Source organism: Triticum aestivum, chromosome 4B (genome assembly GCF_018294505.1).
Source record: "Triticum aestivum cultivar Chinese Spring chromosome 4B, IWGSC CS RefSeq v2.1, whole genome shotgun sequence".
In the NCBI taxonomy this organism is placed as follows: Eukaryota; Viridiplantae; Streptophyta; class Magnoliopsida; order Poales; family Poaceae; genus Triticum; species Triticum aestivum.
Window position 1 is genome coordinate 539,994,682 of NC_057804.1, and position 23,924 is coordinate 540,018,605.

Genomic DNA, 23,924 nt, shown 5'->3' on the forward strand with positions numbered 1-23,924 from the left:
ATGCCACCATCGCCGCCTCCGCCGCCGTCTGGGAGAGCGCACGACAAACAGCCGGCGGGCCCGCCGGTGCCGCCGACTGCGGACGAGTCCAAGGAGAGGCTTCTTCTCCAAGTCGCCTCGCCAGTGCGCCATCGTCTTGAGAGGGCGACCTCGGCGCCGCGACCCCGGGAGACTGGCGCCGCCAGCTCGGCAATCCCAGACACCAAGGTGACGAGCGCCGCGCCCGTTGGGTGGTTGCACGGAGGCGGCACAGGGCCGCTAAACCAAGCGCTTCTGGACGTCCAGGCGAAGCTGCGAGCTGAAGGTGACGCCCTTCAAAACTGCACCAAGGCGCATCTGGCAGCGCGAACGGCCGTCCGAGTATGTCTCTATCTTTTGATGCTTGTTTTTCTCTGTGGGGCCGCGCCAGCGCACCCACTGGGTGTAGTCCCCGAGTTTCGGGCCGGCTGTTAAGCAGGCGGTTCGGAACTCCCTCTGGCGAGTTCCAAATATTAACTTTGTCTGAAATGCTTTATTGTAGGAGTATCACAACCTCCGTGCCACCGCCTTCAACCGCAATGTTGAGGAGGTAGGCAGGCGGACTGCCGACTTGTTGGAGAGCCGGGTTGAGTCCTTCTTCTTTTTCGCGGGGCGCGCTGGCGCACCCGTGGGCTATAGTCCCCGAGATTCGGGCCGACTGCTGAGCAGTCGGGCCGGATCTTCTCAGCGACTTTCTTTGTTGATGACTCATTGTCTTTCGTCTTTTTTCTTCTTCAGAGGCCAACGCCACCCTTCAGCAGCAGCTGGGCGAGGCCAACACCGCCTTGCGCGCCAAGGAGGAGGAGTGCAGCAAACTCGCCACACAGCGCGACTGCTGGTCACGTAGCTGGCCGAGCAGAAGGAGCTGCTCAAGAAGGCGCGGGACGAGGCCGAGAAGAAGGAGGCCGCTCTCCTGGCCGAGTTCGAGAGCGAGCGCTCCTCCTGGACTGACAGGGAGGCGATGCTGACCTCCGGCTTCCATGAGATCGAAGACATCGTCGATGGTGAGTTTCTTTTCTTCCTTTCTTTCTTCGAGCTTCCGACTATAGGTCGGGCCGATTTCTGGTTCTTTCGACTCACTTCTTTTTTATCTTGGCAGACTTCTTCCCTGGCCACTCGCAGGCGGTCACTCAGGCCATCGAGGATGATCGCGAGATGCGAAGGGCAAGTGGGCGGAGATCGCCGCCAACGACCCCCGAACCATCGATGAGCAGCTTCTGAGCATCGAGGCCTGTCTTCGTCCTGCCCATCGGCTGATGCGCCGGCTTCAGCGTGCCGGCGCCCAGGCGGTTGCCGCTCTGTGGCCAGACATGCCAGCCCTGCGCACCGCCAGTCAGACCGCCGACTGGCTGGAGGTCGCAGCTGGCCGTCTTGAAGCTTGGAAGGGTTCCTCGGCTCGGGCCGGAGCGCGCCATGCCTTGGAATTCATCAAGGCGTGGTATCCAGGGCAGGACCTGGACCGGCTGGCCGCGTTCCGGTCAGAGGCCCAGGCAGAGTTGGTGGCAGTGGAGGGTGCCCTTGTCGAGCGTGCGGCGGCGATTGCCGACTACACGGACACCAGTGTCTTCGTCCCCGAGCGGGCTGCAGGCGGCGAGGAGGTGCCGCCAGAGAGGTTCGGGATGAACCCGGACTTCGGCGAGGACTCAGCAGAGGTGATTGACTCCAGCACCGAGGAGGAAGGCGAGGCGGAGGACGAAGGCGAGACGGAGGTGCCAGAAGTCGGAGCGGGCGACCAGCCTTAGCTCGACCGCGCCTCCAGCAACGAGCCGCATCCAGAGAAGGCGACTGCCGCCGGAGGCGATCAAACCGAGACCGCCCAGCTGGCCGCCCCTGCGCCTGACACCGCCATCTCCTCCGATCCTAGATGCCGCCTCCTAGGCTGCCGTTTTCTCCTCTGCTTTATCTGTCTTAGTAATCTTTTGGAAAACTTTGTCAAATTCGAACAGTTCCACCCGCGGGGTGTATCTTGAACTTCTACTCGAAGATTCGGCCTAGGGCCTATGTAAATATTCATCCGAGTTCTATCTTTCCTTGCTTATTGCTCTTTAGGCTTTTCCCTTTGCCGCCTTCCTTTAGTTGCTGCCTTGCCAGTCGGACAACCGCTCTGCGGACTGTCGCTGGATCAAATGCTCGGCTACTTTGGGAAGGCAAGTACTCGGCCATTTTAGAGTCTTCTTTAACAAGTTGGATAGAAGGCGGCGAGCCGACTACTAAAGAGTCGGCTATTTTTAATAGAGGCTAGTAGAAGCGGCAAGCCGACTACTCATGAGTCGGCTTTGTGCTTCAGAGATGCTGGAGGCCGTCTTACGCTATGTTTGTGCTTTGGGTCCTTAGCCATTTTTCGTGTGGGAGCCCATTCTTGCTCACTCCTGGCCACCAAACAGTCGCTCTGCGAGCTGCGGCTTTGTCAGGAGATGGATTAGGCATCGCACACTACTTGTCTGACTGTGGGAAGCTCCTCATAGTGCAAGGCGGCGAGTCCCCGGGCCGACTAGTCGGACCCGGTGCCAAGCGGCATTAATTAAGAGTAATATACTCGAAGGCATTATTCTTATCATACAGATAACAAAAGAAGGAAGTCCCCGAGCTCGTCTCGGGGGGGCCAAACTCTTGGTACTTTAATACAAAAGGGGAGCGTGATACATACTGCATCAACTGTAAAATCTTCGGAGAAGATTTGCATTCCACGGGCGTTTTGTCTCTTTGCCGGAGTCGTCCCTCTTACGCGCTCGGGGCTTTTGGGCGTCGATCAGGTAGTAGGAGTTGTTTCCCAGCACCTTGCTGATGATGAAGGGGCCTACCCAAGGCGCCGAGAGCTTGTGCTGGCCAGCTGTTCACTGGATCAATCGGAGCACAAGGTCGCCCTCTTGGAAAGATCTTGGCCTGACCTTCCTGTTGTAGTATCTATGCAGACTCTGCTGGTAGATGCTGGACCGGCTGAGTGCCAACAGCCGGCCCTCTTCCAGCAGATTGATGCCGTCTTGACGTGCTTCTTCTGCTTCTTCCTCGGTGTACATAGTGACTCGTGGGGAGTCGAACTCTATATCCGTTGGGATGACGGCTTCGGCGCCGTAGACGAGGAAGAAAAGTGTGAAGCCGGTTGACTTGTTTGGAGTCGTGCGGAGACTCCAGAGGACAGCCGGCAGCTCCTCAAGCCAGCAGCCGGTCGATCGCTCAAGTGGCACGACCAGTCGAGGCTTGATGCCGGATAAGATGAGGCCGTTTGCTCGCTCCACCTGACCGTTTGACTGCGGATGGGCAACGGACGCTAAGTCCAGTCGGATGCCCTGCGTCGCGCAGAAACGGGCCAAGGCGCCTTTGGCAAAATATGTGCCATTGTCGGTGATGATGCTGTGCGGGATGCCGTACCGAGTCATGATGTCGGCGATGAAAGTCACTGCAGTCGGACCATTCAACTTCTTGATGGGTTTCACTTCTATCCACTTGGTGAACTTGTCCACTGCGACAAGTAGATGAGTCAAGCCACCTCGTGCCGTTTTGAATGGTCCCACCATGTCCAGGCCCCAGACTGCAAAGGGCCAGGCGATGGGGATAGTCTTGAGTGCGGAAGCTGGCTGAAGTGGCTTGGAATAGAACATCTGGCACCCCTTGCACTTTTGGACTAATTCCTTGGCCTCTTCTAGGGCAGTCGGCCAGAAAAACCATGCCGAAAGGCTTTGGCGATGAGTGCTCTTGAGACCGCATGGTGACCGCACTCGCCTTCGTGGATGTCTCTGAGGATTGCTTGGCCTTGTTCTGCCTCGACGCAGCGTTGGTAGACGCTAGTGACGCTGCCCTGACCAGCTCTCTGTTGACTATGGTATAAGCTGCTGCTCGGTGTTGCACTTGCCGAGCCAAGATTTCATCAGTTGGCAGCTCTTTGTTTACTAGGAACTTGAGGATGGGCTGGGCCCATGAGGGTACTGCTATTTCTTCAATTGCTACTAGTGTGACTTGGACAAGGGCGGCTGGGCTGCGAGGCGGCGGCTTGGAGTCCGCAGCCGCTTGCTGACTTGACGAAGTCCCCGGGCCGACTGGAGCAGTCCCCGGGCCGGGTTCTGGAGTCTTCGGTCTTGCCACTGCAGTCCCCGGGCCAGGTTGTGAAGTCCCTGGGCCGGCTTCGACTGTGTCTTTCTTGGAGTCGGATCCGACTTCTTCGGGTGGAGCCGACACAAAGATTGAGTCTGATTCTGGTGACGGCTTGATAGAAGGCTTGAGGAGGCACCGAAGGGCGATGCCGGATGGTATTGCTTGGCGGGTGGAGCCGATTCGTGCCAAGGCGTCTGCTTGGTCGTTGTCGTTCCTTGGCACGTGGAGGAACTTGCACCCCTCGAAGTATCCACTGAGTTGCTGCACAAGGAAGCGGTAGCTCGCCATGTTTGCGTCCTTGGTGTCCCAATCGCCAGATGATTGCTGGACCACCAAGTCAGAGTCGCCATAACACAGGATCCGGCGAATGCCGAGTTCTTTGGCAAGCCGGAGCCCGTGGATGAGCGCCTCGTACTCGGCCACGTTGTTGGAGGCGGTGAAATGGATCTGCAGCGCATATCTGAGCTTGTCACCCTTGGGGAAGTGAGGACGACACCGGCTCCCAGGCCGGTGCGCATCTTGGAGCCATCGAAGTGCATCCGCCAATGGGTGGAGTCAGGCGCTGGCGGCAGATACTGGGTCTCGGCCCAGTCGACGAGGAAGTCGGCCAGTGCTTGTGACTTGATGGCAGTGCGGGGCTCGTAGTAGATGGTGTAGGGAGCCAAGTCGATGGCCCATTTGGCCACTCGGCCAGAAGCATCTCGGCTTCCGATGAGCTCGGCTAGTGGGGCTATGCAGACCACAGTGATTGGATGCTCTTGGAAGTAAGGCTTCAATTTCTTGGCGGAATAATGCACGCCATAGCACATCTTCTGGTAGTGGGGGTAGTTCTGCTTGGAGGCCGACAGTACCTCGCTCAGGTAATATACCGGTCTCTGGACAGGTAGCGCCTTGCCTTCCTCCTTGCGCTCAACTACAATGACTGTGCTGACTACCCGGCTGGTGGCGGCAATGTATAGGAGCATGGGCTCCTTGGGAGTCGGAGCCGCCAGCACAGGGGGAGTAGTCAACATCTTCTTCAGTTGGAGAAAGGCCTCATCCGCCTTGGGAGTCCACTCAAAAAAGGTTGTCTTCTTTATGAGCTGGTACAAGGGGAGAGCCTTCTCGCCCAGCCGACTGATGAATCGGCTGATGGACGCCAAACAGCCAGTGAACTTCTGCACATCTAACAGTCGTCTGGGTGCTTCCATCCTCTCGATGGCCTTGATCTTCACAGGGTTGCACTCTATGCCACGTTCGGAGACCAGGAAACCAAGGAGCTGGCCAGCTGGTACTCCGAAGACGCACTTCTCGGGGTTGAGCTTGATCTGGAATCGGCGCAGGTTCTCAAAGGTCTCCTTGAGGTCTTCCAACAGAGTCCCACGTTTTTACGTCTTCACCACCACATCATCCACGTAGACGTGGGCATTTCTGCCGAGTTGCTTGAGGAGGCACTTCTGCATGCAACACTGAAAGGTGGCGCTAGCGTTCCTCAAGCCGAACGTCATGGTCAGGTAGCAGAAGGCACCAAACGGCGTGATGAAGGCGGTCTTCAGTCGGTCAGCCGGGTTCAGCCTGATCTGGTGATATCCAGAGTATGCATCCGAAAAACTCAACAGCTCGCATCCGGCTGTGGAGTCTATCACCTGATCAATTCTTGGCAGAGCAAATGGGTCCTTGGGGCAGACTTTATTGAGACTTGTGTAGTCGATACACACCCGCCACTGCTTATTCTTCTTCAGCACCAATACTGGGTTTGCTAGCCACTCTAGGAAAAACACTTCCATGATGAAGCCGGCTGCCAGGAGCTGGGCTATTTCTTCTCCAACAACTCTTGTCTTCTCTTCTGAAAGGCGGCACAAGGGCTGCCTGACGGGTTTCACATCAGACCGGACGTGTAATTTGTGCTCGGTGAATTCCGTCGGTACACCAGGCATGTCTTTAGGGGACCATGCGAAGATGTCTCGATTCTCACGGAGGAAATCGACGAGCTTGCCTTCCTATTTGTTGTCAAGGTTTGTACCCATGACAGCGTACCTCTCTGGGTGCTCCGGGTCCAAAGGTATCTTCTTTGTTTCTCTAGCCGGCTTGAATGATCCTTTTGCTTCTGACTCCTTGGGGTCGGGTGATAACTCGGGCTGCTTGCCGGCCATCGCCACGACCCGATCAAGAAGTCGTTTCTCAGTCGCGATCACCAAGGACTCGGCCAGCCGACTGCTCTCGGCCGCGCAAGCAGACAACTTTCTGTAGTCGCCGGCTACAGTTAGGATTCCCTTGGAACTCGGCATCTTCATCTTTAGGTAGGCATAGTGGGGGACTGCCATGAACTTGGCCAACGCTGGTCGGCCAAGCAATGCATGGTACGGGCTTTCAAGGTCCACCACCTCAAACCAAATTGGCTCTCGGCGAAAATGATCTTTGTCCCCAAAGAGGACGTCTATCAGAATCTTGCCGATTGGTGAGTAGGAAAGGCCAGGGACAATGCCGTGGAATATAGTCCGGCTACTTTGAAGCTGTCTTCGCTTGATTCCTAACTTCTCCATCGTATCCTTATACAGGATGTTGATACTGCTGCCTCCGTCTATCAGCACTCGTGAGAAGCGAGCGGCCCGCCTATCTGTGGCGAGCGTGGCACCTAAGACCAAAGCGTAGGAACCTGGACTCGGCATCACCTCTGGGTGATCGGCTCTACTCCAACTGATGGGCCTTTCGGACCAGTGCATGAATTCTGGGGAGCTTGACGCGACTACATTCACTTCTTGCTGCCGTTGGCGCCTGCTGTGCCGATCGTCTGCCACACTGGTGAACACCACATAGGCTCCGTGTTCATCCGGAAACTCGTCTTGTATCGCGCCGACTGGCCTGACAGCCGGCTGCTGGGGCGGCTGTGGCGGAGGCGGCCCAGCAGGCGGGGGAGGGAGTAGGTCGTCTCCCTTGGCGATTCTGGTCAGCCAGTGGCATTTCTGGGTGCTGTGGTTTGATGGCTTCGCGCCGCTATGGAACTTGCAGGGGACATCCAGGGTCTGCTCGTAGGAGAAAGCCGGCAACCAGTTGGACTTGCCGCCCTTCTGCCGCTTCGCCGGAGGCGGTCCCTCCGGCTGTTGGTCTTCGACTGTCGCCACTTGCCGGCTGCGGGGCCTTGCGCTTGTGGTCGTTCTGCTGTTGCTGCCGACTGGTGTCCCCAGCCGGAGTTCTTGGAGCCTGAGGAGCGACTTTGCCAGTCGCGCTGACTTGAATCTCCGCCTTCATGGAGGAGTCGGCCGTGGCGTACTTGTCTGCCATGATCAGCAGTTCATCGAGGGTCTCCGGCTTGTCGCAGAGAAGCTTGTGCTTGAGGAGGGTGCCTTCTCTGCACTCGGCAGTAAAGTACTCGATAGCCTGCACCTCATGCATGCCTTCGCAGGAGTTCTGGAGCTCGCCCCAGCGCGTGAGATAGTCGCGAGTGGATTCGTTGGGGCCTTGCACGCACAAGGAGAGTTGGCGAGGCTTGGGAGGTCGCTTGCACGCATGAGGAGAGTTGGCACGCCAAATGTCGGGGGTTGGGTACGACATATGCCAAAGGATAGCTTATCATGGTGGGAGCGAGTAGAACGTCGCCGGTGCTCGGAAGCGGGATGAGGCGAAGACATGCACGCTGGCGGAACTTACCCAGCTTCAGGGCTCTCCGAGGAGATAACACTCCTACTGCTGATCTGCGGGGTGTCTGCATGGTGACTATGGCAAAGTGGTTACAATGGTGCTCCTGGAGCTGTTTCTGGAGGTAGGAGAGGGCAAGGCTAGCTCTCTCCTTCCTATGATCTAAGGTCTATCTCTATCTGGGTCCGAACCCTTTGCATGGGCTTCCCGGGGGGTTTATATAGGCCTACCCCCCAGGGGTACAATGGTAATCTGGCTGGGCGCGGGTCCCAGCCGTCTGTCTCTCAGGCCGTCGTCCTCTTTGCCGACTACTGGGGCCCGCCGACTGGCGGGCCCCACAGACAGGCCTGATACTGTAGCGGTACTCCTGATGACGCTGGCTTGGTCATATGGACATGGCAACAGCGCCGCCGTCTGGCGTGCATTCACTGTCGCCATTCCCTATCTTGTCTGATTAATGGCGCGCGGGGCCCGTGGGAGGGGGCGGCCGACTCCGGGGGGCTGACTCCCATGGGTCCGTCTTCAGGGCGCTCGTGCCGTCTTTTGTCTACCCACTGACAGGCGGCCCCGCTGTCCTTAGGTCGTACAGGCAGGTGCAGTGGGCACAGTGCGCTGCCCACTGTGGCTGAGGTCAGGGCAGGCATGGCAACAGTGCTGCGCCTCGCCAGAGATCTTCAGCGATACGGCTTACTGTAGCCACGCCGGCCCCTTGTAAGCAGGGGGGACGGCCATGTCGTGGCCATACCCCGCCTCGCCCTTCGAGACGAGGGTGGAGTCGCGGGCCGACTCTCCATAGCCGGCCTCTTCGGAAGTCGCCGGCCATGAGTCGGCTTATCTTGGAGTAACCGTCTGAGACTCGGCTCGTATTGGAGTCGCCGTTTGAGACTCGGCTCATCTTGGAGTCGTCCCTGGGACTCGGCATAACATGGAGTCGTCCCTGGGACTCGGCATAACTTGGATTCGTCCCTGGGACTGGGCATAAGCGGTGCTACTGATCCCAATGTCTTGAAAGGTTCTGGGGCTCGGGTTAGCCTACCCATGGCCCATTACTCGGACACCGTCGGCGAAGATGCCGACACCAGAGATGAGACAGCCTCACAATCAGAGACCTCATACCCTGCCTCCCGGACAGTGACCACCTCCGTGGCCGTTGGTCCGTAATTATATCCTTTCCGGGCAGGGTATTGCATGAACGTAGCAAACTTGACATGATTATGAGGGTGAGATCTTGCTGATCGAGAACATAGACGTCATGCCTCTCTTTTATAACATGCACATTACTCATACGCATAGACGTGTTGCTTAAATACAGCATGTAGAGTCATTTGACGCTTATCTGCTATTTCTCAATGACATTTTGTCATAACGGTATCCGAACATCGTGTTATGCCTTTGAACGTCAGGGGCTTCCTTGCACCCGTACTATGACGACCAAAGTCCGAACACCTTCTTGGTCGTTCGGCACCCCGAACTTATAGCATTATATGCATCAGCTCCGAATCATGTCTTGGGTCATTGGTTGGGTTTTCCCGGCTCCCATGTTTTGGTACCTTACGTTCCGCAATATCGGCTAAGGTAGCGCTGGGAGAACTACTGCATTGTGTCCCAGTTCTGCTGGACGAACACCTCAGTAGAGAAAGCCGAAAACCGACTGTCATGATAAGGGGAGAGTTGGTCAGCTATTCGAGAGGTTGTAAAATCTTTAAGGATTTATTCCACACAAATGCCATAATAAAATGCAGTGTGCGAAGGATCGGTCCACCAATCAGGCGCTATTAGAGCCCCCGTGCGGTCTTCCGAACACTAGGGGCTGCGCCTCCCATACTCGAATTCCTATGGCTAAGTGAGTGTAATAAAGCCCTATAGTCCGATTGCCTGGTTCGTTGTGCTGAACACCTCCTTCATGGACCCAAGAATGGGATAAGGAGTGTTCAGGTTTATCCCGAACAACCCCGTAGTTCTTACATGGGGGCAGAAGCCGATGACTGGCCAATTCTCAAGACTGACATATTAAACAGCCGCGCAGGAATAGAGTTTACACATAGCAGGCGCCTACATATAAGTGACTCTGTTTTGCCTTACAAAGGATAGCACATCTGCTTTCAGGGAAAAATAATGTCTTTCGTACATTCCTCGGCCACGAGGCGGGCGCCTTTCAGGACACCATCATAATATAGTTCGGGCTTGCGGTGTTCCTTCCCCTCCGGCGGCCCCTCAGTCATCAGCTTCTCAGCATCAAGCTTCCCCCAATGCACTTTTGCACGGGAAAATGCCATTCGTGCCCCTTCTATGCAAACCGACCGCTTAATGACGTCCAGCCGAGGGCAGACCCTCACAATCCGCTTCACGAGCCCAAAGAAACTACTCAGTATAGGCTCGGCGGGCCACAGCTGGATAACCAGATCCTTCATGGCTAGTTCGGCCACCTGATGCAGTTCGATCAGCTGTTTGAGCTGGTCGACAAATGGCACCGGATAGTTCGGCGCCAAATACTTCGACCAGAAGAGTTTCTCCGTAGTTTCCTTTTTCTTAGCTCGGCAGAATTGGGCAGCATTAGATATGCTGCAGGACAAATCCGCAAATACCCCTGAAAAATCAGGATTCAATGGGTCACCATGAATATTCCCTGCAAGAGCGTAAGGCGCTTTGAACAAAAAAAAAACCATTACCGGCCGCAATCTTCCGCGCCTCCTGAATATCATTCAGGGCAGCCTGGGCTTCCTCCCAAACCTCATTCGTGATCCAGAGAGCTTGGGAGAGTTCGGATACTTTCAATGATAGACTCTGCTCCAAGCTCTCGCTTCTCCCGACGACCACCTGAAGCTCTCGTTCAGCTTCCACGACCCTCGCTTCGTGTTTTTCACGGAGAGCCTGCTTTGCGGCCGCCTTCTTGAGCGCCTCAATTTCGGTATTTTCCCCTCGAGTGTGCAATATATATAGTCTAAGATAGTCACAACTACTTACTTGTGCTAAAACTTACTAAAAGTTTCAAAACATACCTTGTTGGTCCTCGAGCTGCTTCTTAACTCAGCCGAGTTCCTCTTCGGCCCGCACCAGACTCTGCTTGAGCGCGGACACTTCCGCAGTATGAGAGGAGGCAGTCGTTGCAGACATCTGATTCATAAAATATATATGTCATTAGCTAAGTCTCCTGCGGACGGGAAGTTGATCCCGTGTCCGGTTCCTGTCCTCTCCAGACAGTGTATCAGGGCTACTATCTATACTATGACAGTCTTTTACACATACCTCCAAGCCTTTTATAAGGCTGACGCATGATTCATTCAGTCCGCTCTCGGCAGCTTGAATCTTTTCTATCACCACACCCATAAGGGTGCGGTCTTCATCAATGATGGACACACTTTCTAGTGCTGTCGACAGACCGCCTGACACCTTTGGTTGGACGGAGGTCGCAGGCGGAGTAGGGTCACCCCCTCCAGTCAAGAGGGGTTGCCTGCCTGATCCCAGAGCCTTAAGGGCCTCCAGGACTGTGCCCGACTGCGGGCCGGATCCACGATCGCCCCCGCCGTCGACATTCATGGGAACCGCCACTCCTACACGTCCGGCCCCCGAGGTACGCCCCCCTGGCTCAGGTCCCTTTTGGACGACACCTCGGTGTCACAGCCAGGCTCTTGGGAAGGGGCCCTGGGAGGTGTCTCACTCTCCAAGGCATCAGAACCCAACGAGTCCTCTGATGAGGCCTGTTGGGCCGAAGACCTCGCCGGATAGTCAAAAGCACGGTGCGAATCAAAATACTACATTCTAGTAAATTCTGGATGCATGAATATGTTCAGATTTCGTGCACTTACGATTTTACCAGGGGCTGGTCCCTGGGATCCCGCTCTAGGCTACTGTCGGTAGCCGTGGTGGACGCCTCGGGGACGGATGTTCTTCCCCTCTTAGGCAAATCTGTCTCTAAGGATGAGGAGGCTGTCCTTTTCTTCCTCCCACTCGTAGGGGACTCGGGCTCTTCTTCCTCCTCATCCTCTTCCTCCTCCTCGTCCTCTTCCTCCTCCTCGTTCTCTCCGGAGGAGGGAGGGTCAGTGGAGTCTTCGGACTGCGTGTTCGGAGCACCGCGACAACGGAGACAGCTCCTGGTCTCCTTGGCCTTTTTGTTGGCCTCTTTCTTCGGCGCCTTGTAAGGCGCTGGGACCAACATCTTCGTCAGAAGAGGTCCCGCCGGTTCTTCCGGCAGCAGGGCCGGACAATGAATCCACTCCGCCACCTTCGTCCATCCCTGAGGCAATCATGGAAAGACATGTTAAAAAACATCTCCTTCGGGACATATCAATGAAACATGTGAATAGCCAAGATATGATGACGACTTATCGGACTGGTGGGGTGGGACAATTGGTACCCGCGGTCTGCGGCCGAGTCCGGCCATGGTTTGCCGGACTTAAAGAGCACCTTCTAGATGTCCTTGTGCGAGGAGCCGAAAAGCTCCCGCAGGGTCTGGTGCTCGGCCGGGTCATACACCCACAAGTCACAACCTCTGTGCTGGCAAGGAAGGATCAGGCGAACCATCATCACCTGGACCACGTTAACAAGCCTGATGGCCTTGTCCTCCATACCTTTGATGCGTTCCTGGATCACTGACAGTTCGTTGGACGACGACCAGTTCACGCCCTTCTTGGCTAGGATGTGAGCCACAAAGGGGCTCCAGATCAAAACTCAGGAGCAGCGGCCCACTTTTTGCCGCGCGGCTCAGTGATATAGAACCTCTATTGCTGCCACTCCTTGACGGAGTCATTGAAAGTACCTGTCGGCCATGTGACCTTGGGCATCCTGCTCACCATGGCGCCTCCGCACTCAGCATGTTCGCCATTCACCACTTCTTGAGCCATAACCTGAAGTGCGGCGAGATATGGAGAAAGGCCTCGCACACGACGATAAACATCGAGATGTTGAGGAAAGAATTGGGGGATAGATCATGAAAATCAATCCCGTAGTAATACATGATGCCACGAACAAAAGGGTGGAGGGGGAACTCGAGCCCGCGGACGAAATGGGGGAGGAAAACGACTCTCTCGTGGGGCTCCAGAGTCGGGACAATCTGTCCCGCCATTGGAAGACGGTGGCCAATTTTCTTGGCCAGATATCCGGCAGCCCGTAGCTTTATAATATCCTTTTCCTGGACGGAGGAGGCCATCCACTTGCCTCCTGCTCCGGATCCGGACATTTTTGAAGGACCTTTTTTGGTGGGGAAGATGAATGCTTGGGTGCTAGGGCTTGGGCGAAAGGAAAGGGGCGAGCAAAAGTAGAAGAAGGTGTGGGTAGAAGGAAGAGGCTTTTCCCCCTTTTATCAAGGCGATAAAACTTTACGCCTCCCCGCTTGCCTAACGGAGCCTACTCGTTCCCCACATACCGTAATTGATGGTACGGTTGGGTTGCCCACGACCGTATTAAAGAGGATCCCACGTTAAGGGGACACGATCTCTGCTTTGACAAGACGTGCCAAAGAAACCACCTCGTGATGTGTGCGGAAGTAGGTTGTAGAAAACGGTTCGAATAAAAACCGGACCGTGGTGTGATGTCACTTTTCGAAGAATTGTCAGCAGATTGGATTCATGGATTATTTTTCTCTCTACGGTGGTATATGGAATCTATCTTACAGAGCCGGACACGGTCCTTGTGTTCGGAATTAATTTTGGAGTATTCGGAGGTGGAACCCGCCTCGCAATCCCGAAGACAATCTACGTGCCGGACTCATCGTAATTCAAGCCTGGTTCAGGGGCGACTGAGGGAGTCCTGGATAAGGGGGTATCCGGACAGCCGGACTATACACTTTGGCCGGACTGTTGGCTATGAAGATACAAGACAGAAGACTTCGTCCCGTGTCCGGATGGGACTCTCCTTGGCGTGCAAGGCAAGCTTGGCGATTCGGATGTAGATCTCCTCCTCTGTAAACCGACTCTGTGTAACCCTATCCCCCTCCGGTGTCTATATAAACCAGAGGGTTTAGTCCGTAGGACAACAACACCAATCATACCATAGGCTAACTTCTAGGGTTTAGCCTCTCTGATCTCGTGGTAGATCAACTCTTGTAATACTCATATCATCAAGATCAATCAAGTAGGAAGTAGGGTATTACCTCCATCGAGAGGGCCCGAACCTAGGTAAACATCGTGTCCCTAGTCTCCTGTTACCATTAGCCTTAGACACATAGTTCGGGACCCCCTACCCAAGATCCGCCGGTTTTGACACCGACACCAGGTGCTTGTTTTAACTTCACGGTGTCATGTGTGGTTGCATGTTGCATATGGTGTCTAGCTTGTATTCGAAAGGCCGAAGTCGGTCTTTATTAAGATAAGGAAAGATATTTTTTACATGAACCACCATCCCGGGAGCACCAGAAGACAAATAGCTAGTCATGGCACTGGCCAAGCCAGTGACAAGCCCAACACAGACAGGCATCACCTAGAAGCCAACTAAAAAGCCACGATGCTGGCGAAGCAACCTGCTCCCACCAGGCTCGCAGGTCCTCGATGATCATGCTCACCACTCCAGCCGGAGTCTAGCTTGTATTGCTTACAATTTGGTTAAATTGCATCTGCTTAGCTTACACATTATATCTTTGAATATGACATGCCTTCCTGTTTTTGGTACATACTATTACATCTGTCTATTAACCATGTTCTTACATCAAACTAATTTTCTTGTGTATCTCTCATCAATCACTTATGATGAGACGGTCAAGCCCTGCGGATTACTGTGAGAAAAGATGCTCTTTTAAAGAATGCAGTGTCAGCCTCCCCACATGATTCTCAAGAAATAGCAAGGCTAGATGAAGATAGTGAACGTAGCTCTGTAGTTGTGATACGTCTGCAACGCATCTATAATTTTGATGTATTCATGCCATGTTTACAATATTTTTACATGATTTTGGTATGATTTGGTTAGAACTAACCCATACTGACGCTGTTTTCAGCAGAACTATCGCCGTGTTGTTTTTGTGCAAAAATAAAAGTTCTCGGAATGCGCTGAAAATCACCGAGATTTTTTCTGGAAAATATAAAAAATACTGGAACAAAGAGTTATCGGAGGGGAGTCCCGTGGGCCCCACGAGGGTGGAGGGCGCGCCCCTGCCTCGTGGAATCTCTGTGGGGCCCCTGACTTGTTCTTGATGCCAACCTCTCCTATAAATCCTAAAACCTCGAGAACATAACCTAGATCGGGAGTTCCGCCGCCGCAAGCCTCTGTAGAAGAAGAATTCATTAGAATGTTTGGCATGGAATCTTTGAATGATGAGCATGATAGCAATGTCGTTAGTATGAATTCCTTGAATATCCATGATGCTAATGATGTGCAAAGTCACAAGCTTGGGGATACTATGTTTGATGGATATGATATTTTTAGTCCCCCATGTTTTGATGAGAATATTTATTATGATGAAAGCATGCCTCCTATTTATGATGATTATATTGATGAAAGTGGGTTTGGAGGAGCGTAAACTTTAGGAAGTAATGATCCCACTATTTTGGAGGGTGTTGAATCTTATTGTGATAATTATGAAAGTGGATTTGAAGAGGTCATGACTTTATTTAGTGATGAATCCACTATTTCAAAAGAGGTTCTATTTGATTATGAGAAGAAAGTTGCTATCTATGATGATTATTGTGATGACATGTATGCTATAAAGAATAATGATAACCATGAAACTTGTCATCTTGATTTTAATTTTCAATTGGATTATGCCTCACATGATAGTTATTTTGTTGAGTTTGCTCCCACTACTATTCATGAGAAGAAATTTGCTTATGTGGAGAGTAATAAAATTTCTATGCTTGTAGATCATGAAAGTAATGATTTGTGTGATGGTTATATTGTTGAATTCATTCATGATGCTACTAAAAATTATTATGAGGCAGGAATATATGCTTGTAGGAGTTGCAATGATATCAAGTTTCCTCTCTATGTGCTTAAAATCTTGAAATTATGCTTGGTTTGCCTTCCTATGCTACTTAATTAATGTTCCCATACGTTTTTTGCTCACAAAATCCCTAGGCATAGGAAGTGGGTTAGACGTAAATGTGCTAGTCATATTCTTCATGATGCTCCCATCATGTTTCAATTCATATCTTTTATGTGAGCATCATCGAAATCATCATGCCTAGCTAAAAAGGCATTAAAGAAAAGCGCTTGTTGGGAGACAACACAACATTTATCACTACTGTTTTTGTGTGTCCACATAATTAATATACTTTAGTAATCATGTTTTATAGATTTTGTTTCAATAAAGTGCCAAGTAGAACCTTGGGGAAGACATGGGTGAAAGTTAATGCGATATTGCTGTAAAGAACAGAAACTTTTCGCTCATGAGAATAATTCTCATTTTTAACAGAGGAATGCTCTTAAGTTGATTATTTTTGCATAAGATTAATAGAAAAATTACTCACGTCCACCAATTTATTTCAGAATTTTTGGAGTTACAAAAGTATTCGAGAGTTACATATTACTATAGACTGTTCTGTTTTTGACAGATTCTGTTTTCTATGTGTTGTTTTTGACAGATTCTGAATACCAAATAAACTTAAGCAGCGGAAATCTTCGTCGATAAGTAGAACCCATGCAATCTGCCTTAATCCTACAGGCATTCTGACTAGAAAACGTCCTAGTTCGCATGTTCGTCTCCAAAGAACTCTTCTTCGAACTCCTGTTCTTCCTTGCCTGGCCAATTAAATAACCAGTGGCAAGCCAATGAGTACTTTGAATGTACTCGCAAGCAACCCATGTTTTGGCTCAAGATACAACAATGCATGACATAGGTAGATTTTTGCAGAAAGCTAATTTTGTTGTGCTATGACATGTTCAATAACTGGTAAATCATGCCTCTTATAAATTCAAGTAACCATATGGACTGGTTACACATATCAACATAAAGGGAGTGGGCTCCAACCCAACTCAATCATGTCAAGTCCTTTGATTGGACCCAAGTAGTTCTTCGCACACACACATACTGGATGTAAACAAGTGGACGTAGCCCAAGAGCGGTTACCCAACTGTCCTTGACCATGGACACGACTATTCGAATAGTTTTACACTCTGCAGAGGTTGCACACTTTACCCACAAGATCCGGGGAACTTCCGTGTCATCCACGACCCGCGGTACCTCAAGTACCCGGGGTAAGCACCCGATCACTATCTTTCCCTGGACGACACTAACATAGAGTCCACTCTATTGGTAGTAACCCCCGTTCCCAACATTTCACAACTTAAAATTGTGGAGCCTCGCTCCCATATTCATCACATACCACTGGCATGGGGTACCAACGGTGTGTCCGGTGCCCCATAAAAATGTTCTTGGCCGCCCTACCTGGCACGACCCCTTCCTGAGAGAGCAACAACTCTCCCGTCACTAGTAATGCAGGCACCATGCTAGTATCGGCCTAGGTAATCAATAATGCCCTTTCCCATATTAGTGTAGAGTGGTTGTGCATGTAAGGTTGGAATAACGGTCGCAACTTAAACCAATCCGTTTTGAAAACAACACACACACTTGCCTCGGCACACCACTTCGTCATCAAGTGGTTACCCAACTCATTATCTCCCTCGGGCATAAGTGGCACCCGATGGGGTTTTCGAATTTTTTTGAAAACAATCTTGCTTCCAACACCATGCATATACCCATCCCCTTTTGCGTAGCAACTACTTTAGCATCCTATCTACTCCCACCAACATAACCCTCATAGAAAGGCAGGGTCATGCATCATGCAAGTATCAATGAGAAAAGCAACGGAGGCAAACCACCTCAAGTGGTCACTGAGGGAGTCCTTGATTAGGGGGTCCTCGGACAGCCGGACTATATACTTTGGCCGGACTGTTAGACTATGAAGACACAAGATTGAAGACTTCATCCCGTGTCCGGGTGGGACTCTCCTTTGCATGGAAGGCACACTTGGCAATTTGGATATGTAGATCTCCTTCTCTGTAACTGACTCTATGTAACCCTAGCCCCCTCCGGTGTCTATATAAACCGGAGGGTTTAGTCCGTAGGACAAGAACAATCATACCATAGGCTAGCTTCTAGGGTTTAGCCTCTATGATCTCGTGGTAGATCAACTCTTGTAATACTCATATCATCAAGATCAATCAAGCAGGAAGTTGAGTATTACCTCCATCGAGAGGGCCCGAACCTGGGTAAACATCATGTCCCCAGCCTCCTATTACCATTAGCCTTAGATGCACAGTTCGGGACCCCCTACCCGAGATCCGCCAGTTTTGACACCGACATTGGTGCTTTCATTGAGAGTTCCACTGTGTCATCACGATAAGGTGTAAGTGCATCTAGTGCCACCCCTAGTTGGTTTTGGAGTATTGACGACAAACCTGGTTGAGGGACGAATGTGTTTGTGAGAATTGCAGGATAACACAGGTAGTAGTCCCTCATTGATTCAGTTTACCTACCGGAGTTGACCCCTAAAAATGTGTGAAGACATTGAAGACAATGGTGGTCTGTGAAGATAATCACATGGAAGACTATGACATGAGAACACAACGTCTGAAGACTATGGAGCGCGAAGACTTAGCTGTTTCGTTGTTTCGTTTCTTCTTTGTTGAGTCATAGGAACCACTGCACTCTTAAGTGGGGTCCAAGTGAACAAAGTCAGAGTGACTAAAGTGATGCTCAACCAAATCCTATGTCTTCGAGCGAAGACAATCAGAGAAAATCTTATCCAGAGTCGGATGAGTCAGCTTTACTTGTAGCCCAAGTCAAGTTGTCGCGTGTGTTTGAAATCTGACCGTTGAGACACGTGTCAGTTCCTTAGTGACCCAAGGTCATTTTGGACAAATCTGGTCGGGTTGCCCAGTGGCTATAAATAGCCCACCCCCTACACCATAAATGGGTGGCTGCTCGGAGTTAGTATACGGCTTTTGTCGTTTGAGAGCAACCCACTTCCGAAGCTTTTGAGAGGGAATCCTTGCGAGGACAAAGCCCAAACCACCCAGAGCCCAAAGAGTGCTTGGCATCACTGAAGTCTTTCTGTCCGCGTGATCTGAAGACTTGTTTCACTTGAGGACTATGAATCCTCTAGCCGGTTAGGCGTCATGTTCTGAGCATCCAAGAGTCATTGTGGATTGCCGGTGAACAAAGTTTGTGAAGGTTTGGGAGTCTACCTTGAAGACTTACCGGAGTGATTGGGCGGGGACTGAGAGTCCTTAGCTCAAGGGTAATAAGGTGAAGACACGGTCTTCTGAGTTAAATCTCAGCCTCCCTAACCAGACGTACAGTTGTCACAGCAAGTGGAACTGGTCGAACAAACCCTTGTCCTCCTGAAGCTACTGGTTCTATCTCTCACTTCTCTTTACTTACAGTTTGTCTTTGTGAAGTAATTGCCTCCTTGCATTATCTGTTTGACTTCACTGTGTGACTACTTGTCCTGATTGGCTTCAGACTATCTTCCATCCTGATCTTTACTACCTAGCTGCTAATAGTCTTAGTGATTTCACTTCATTGAATACTTGACTATGGCTTGTCTAGTGTAGTCTACCTTCCACTGCATACAAACAGTGTTTTTTCTATTCTTTGTCTTTGAAACTCCCATGTTTTGAAGACTTACATAAAAATTGCCTATTCACCCCCCCTCTAGCCGATAACTAGCCCTTTCAATTGGTATCAAAGCAAGGTACTCCCTTGTTCTGTGTGATTCGGTTTAACCACTTGGAGTTTTAGCTATGTCGACTGCAGGGATAATCAAAGTCTCCGTTGCGTGCCCCATCTTCGAAGGCACTGAATATCCCTACTGGAAGAGTAGGATGCGCATGCATCTTGAAGCCATTGATGTTGATCTATGGTATGTCATCAAGAATGGCATTCCCAAGACTGGTGAAGGTGTCACCCCTGCTGATGTCAAGAAGTTCATTCAACTAGACTCTACAACCAAGAACATCATCTGTGGTCATCTGACCAAAGGGCAGTATGGCCGTGTGAGCACTCTGGAAACATCGAAGCTAGTCTAGGACTGGTTGTCCAAGATCAATGAAGGCATCTCAACTCAGCGAGATCAACAAACCAGTACTCTCTGCAACCTCTTCAACCGCTTCAAGAGACACGACAATGAGAACGTCCAGCTCACATTTGATCGCCTCACTGATATCACAAATGAGCTCCAAGCAACTGACATTACGAAGCATGAAATAGTGAAGACACTACTGAGATCTCTTGACAGCTCATTTGACACCTTAGCCCTGATGATACAAGAATGCCCTAACTTCAAGACACTCGATCCGTCAGACATACTTGAGTGGCTCAACACACATGAGTACCAGCTATCTCAGAAACGAGATATCTATGGCCCCAACTATGGCCAAACTCGCGCTTTGAAGGCAAAGGCTGCCGCTTCCTCATCTAAAGAAGAATCTGACTGCAGTTCCGGTGATCCTGAAGACATTGTAAAGGAGCTTGCTATGCTTGTGAAGAAGTCCCAGAAGTTCACTAAGAAGAAAAGCTTTAGAAAATCTTCACGATCCAGCTCAAGGAATGATGAAGCTTCCACACATGACAGCAAGAAAAGAACCTGTCACAAGTGCAAGAAACCTGGCCACTACATCTCTGAATGTCCACAGTGGGACAATGAGAAGAGGAAGAAGAAGAGGAAAGAATATGATTCTAATGACAAGAAGAAGAAGAAATCCTCAAAGTCTTCTTCCAAATATTCTTCCAAGTCTTCATCACACAAGAAGAGCTCATCAGGCAAGGCATGTGCTTTTGTTGGCAAGGAGATGGATTCAGAGAAGGAGTCTGCTTCTGAGGAGGCGGTGGTGGAGTCTGAGGAGGAGTCCGATTCTGGTGTCGCAGGTCTGACTCTAGATACATCTTACGTCGCCAAGTCCATCTTCAAAACTGAAGACAATGGCTCCGTCACCAACGTTGATGATGAGAACGACTCGGCCCCCACCTACTGCTTCATGGCACATGGTGCCAAGGTAAACTCACATGATGCTTACTTTCAAACATCAAGTGAAGATGACTCTGATGGTGAACCCAAACCTAGCTACAAAAAACTTGCTAAAATTGCAACTGAACAACAGAAAGCTATGGAGAATATTCAAAAATTGTTAGACAAAAGCGATGACCTGTTGGAAGCAGAAATGACTAAGACTCAGTCCTTAATTGAAGACATAAAAAATCTTCATGTTAAGTACCAGGAACTTGAAGGTCGACATGAACCGCTCTCAACCTCTCATGAAAAGCTCTCCTATGATTATCTTCAAAGGAAGCAGGAACTCAAGAAATTGAGATCGGATCATGAAGATCTTCAAAAGGAAAACGAGTCACTCCGCGCTTAACAGATGAGTCCTGCTCAGGAAGGATTTGAACCACCATGTCTAAAATGCATTGACGCTGCCTCTGTTGCTGAATGTTCTACTGCTACTACTGTTGAGATATCTTCAACTACTGATGTGGTAACTAACCCCTCTGTTGAGGATACCACTGCTATTGCTGATGAGAATGCCAGGTTGAAGACACTGCTTGAGACAGGGATGTACAAAAGTCTCAAAGGGCATCAGACATTATGTGATGTCCTCAAAAAGCAGATTCTGAACTGAAACCCTAGAAAAGAGGGTGCTGGGTTCGAGAGAAAAATGAATGTTGATGGGTCGTACTGGAAGCCTGAGCAGTACCCCAAAACCACCTGGGTTGCTGCAAAGGAACCTTCAGTAGATCCATCCACCTTATCTGGCTTCACTTGTGCTAACCCTGTTATCATTGATGAATCCTTTGATGCAAACTATAAATTGTTTAAGAATCAGAATGGTGAAGTGTTTGCCAGGTATATTGGTACTAACTGCAGGAATGGGCCACCTATGAAGAAGATATGGGTACCCAAAAGTTGTCTTGAGAATCTTCCGGTGAATGTCATCATGACACAATCTGTGAAGAAGACAAACCCCATACCAAAGGCTTCATATGGTCCAAAAGCTTCATACAGACCAAGGACTCATTAGAGTCACCCTAATGTTAATGTTTTGCAGGGAAATCATATTCAGACCCATGAATATGAGCGTGTTTCATCAAACCGCTATGATCATAGAACTAAGAACTTTTCTGCTTATTCATATGAGTATTATTAACCCCCTGCAGGCTATTTACTAGGGATCCGAAGCCTAAGTTCTCAGATGCTGCACTTAGACTCATTGCTTCTAAGCCACCCCTGAGAATGTGGGTGGTTAAGAAAACCTAACTCTCTTTCGCAGGAAAAGGCTCTAGCCGAAAATCAAAGGCGTCCAAAGCTAATTCTGGAGACCTTAAAAATCTTGTAGGACGCAAGATAAAATGCCCAAATGGTCTTACTATGTATTTCGCTCCGGATTTCCTTGACACTCATCCAATCTATCCTAACCAAGACCTGAATTTCCACTTGTTCGTCAAATGTTTCTGCTTCACAACTCGCTTGGTGAAGCCTTTCCCCCAAACTACACTGTAGGCTATGACACCTCGAGCTTCAGAATGGATTATGGACAGTGGATGCACTAATCACATGACTAGCGATCGAGGTCTTCTGATGGATTCAACACTACGTCCATCAGACAAGAGTCACATCACATTTGCTGACACTGGTAAAAGCAAGGTATTGTGTCTAGGTAGAGTTGCAATATCAAGGGATCAGCACATGGATAAGGTGATGCTTATTGAATCCCTTGGTTTCAACTTAATGTTTGTCTCAATGCTTTGTGACTTAAACATGCTTGTGCTATTTGTAAAATATCGCTGCCTTGTACTGATGGAATCTGACAAGTCTGTAGTCTTTGAAGGGTATCGAAAATATGATTACTTGGTAGATTTCTCAGCAGGACCGCAGATGGTCCTATGTCTTCTAGCAAAAGCTTTAGAATGTTGGCTTTGGCATCAAAGGCTAGGGCATGCTGGCATGGGGAACTTGCACACTCTCTCTAAGAAGAAGCATGTCGTGGGCATCGAAGGCGTCAAGTTCAAGAAGGATTATCTGTGTGGTGCTTGCGAAGCTAGAAAGATGACCAGGGCCAAGCATCCCTCGAAGACAATCATGACTACATCTCAACCTTTTGAGCTGCTACACATGGACCTATTTGGTCCTACTTACTACTCTACTATCAATGCTACTGCTTGTCTTTATGGTTTCGTCATTGTTGATGATTACTCTCGATATACTTGGGTGCATATAATCCTCTACAAGACTGAAGTGCAGGATGTCTTCAGACGCTTTGCCAACCATGCCATGACGAACTATGGCATCAAGATCAAGCATATCAGAAGCAACAATGGCACTGAGTTCAAGAACACTGGTCTTGATCTCTACCTGGATACCATGGGTATCACTAATGAGTTCTCTGCTCCTTACACACCTCAGCAGAATGGCATCGCGGAGCGCAAGAACAGAACTCTTATTGAGATGGCCCGAATGATGCTTGATGAGTACAAGACTCCACGGAAGTTCTGGCCTGAATCCATTGACACTGCATGCCACGTCATCAACCGTGTTTATCCTCATAAGCTTCTGGAGAAAACCTCCTATGAGCTCCTAACTGGTAATAAGCCAAATGTAAGCTACCTCAGAGTATTTGGTGCTAGGTGCTGGATCAAGGATCCACATCACACTTCAAAATTTGCACCGAAAGCACATGAAGGTTTTATGCTTGGTTACGTAAAGGATTCGCACTCCTATAGAGTCTTCAACCTCTTTCACTATAAAGTGGTTGAAATTGTAGATGTGTGGTTCGATGAGACTAATGGCTCGCAAAGAGAGCACCTGCCAAATGTGCTAGATGAATTATCCCCTAGTGAGTCAATCAAGCAAATGGGAATTGGCGAGATCATACCATCTGAGAATCAGACTGAAGAAGAACTGATCGTTTATGCATCTACTCAACCTGAAGACAATGCTCAGCCTGAATATAATCCCCCAAATGATGACATTGATCAGAATGAGCAAAATCTTCGTCCTATTCATCCTCGTGTTGCAAATGAAGTACATATTGAGAAGATAATCGACAGCCTCAATGCACCTGGTCCACTCACTCGTTTAAGAGCTACACAAAGAGCAACACAACTAACCAATTTCCCTGGGCATTTTGCATTCGTCTCAATCTCAGAACCCAAGAAAGTCGCTGAAGCCTCAATGGAACCTGAATGGATTCAAGCTATGCAAGAAGAGCTTCAACAGTTCGAGCTGAACAATGTGTGGGAGCTGGTCAAGCGTCCTGATCCCCGAAAGCACAATATCATT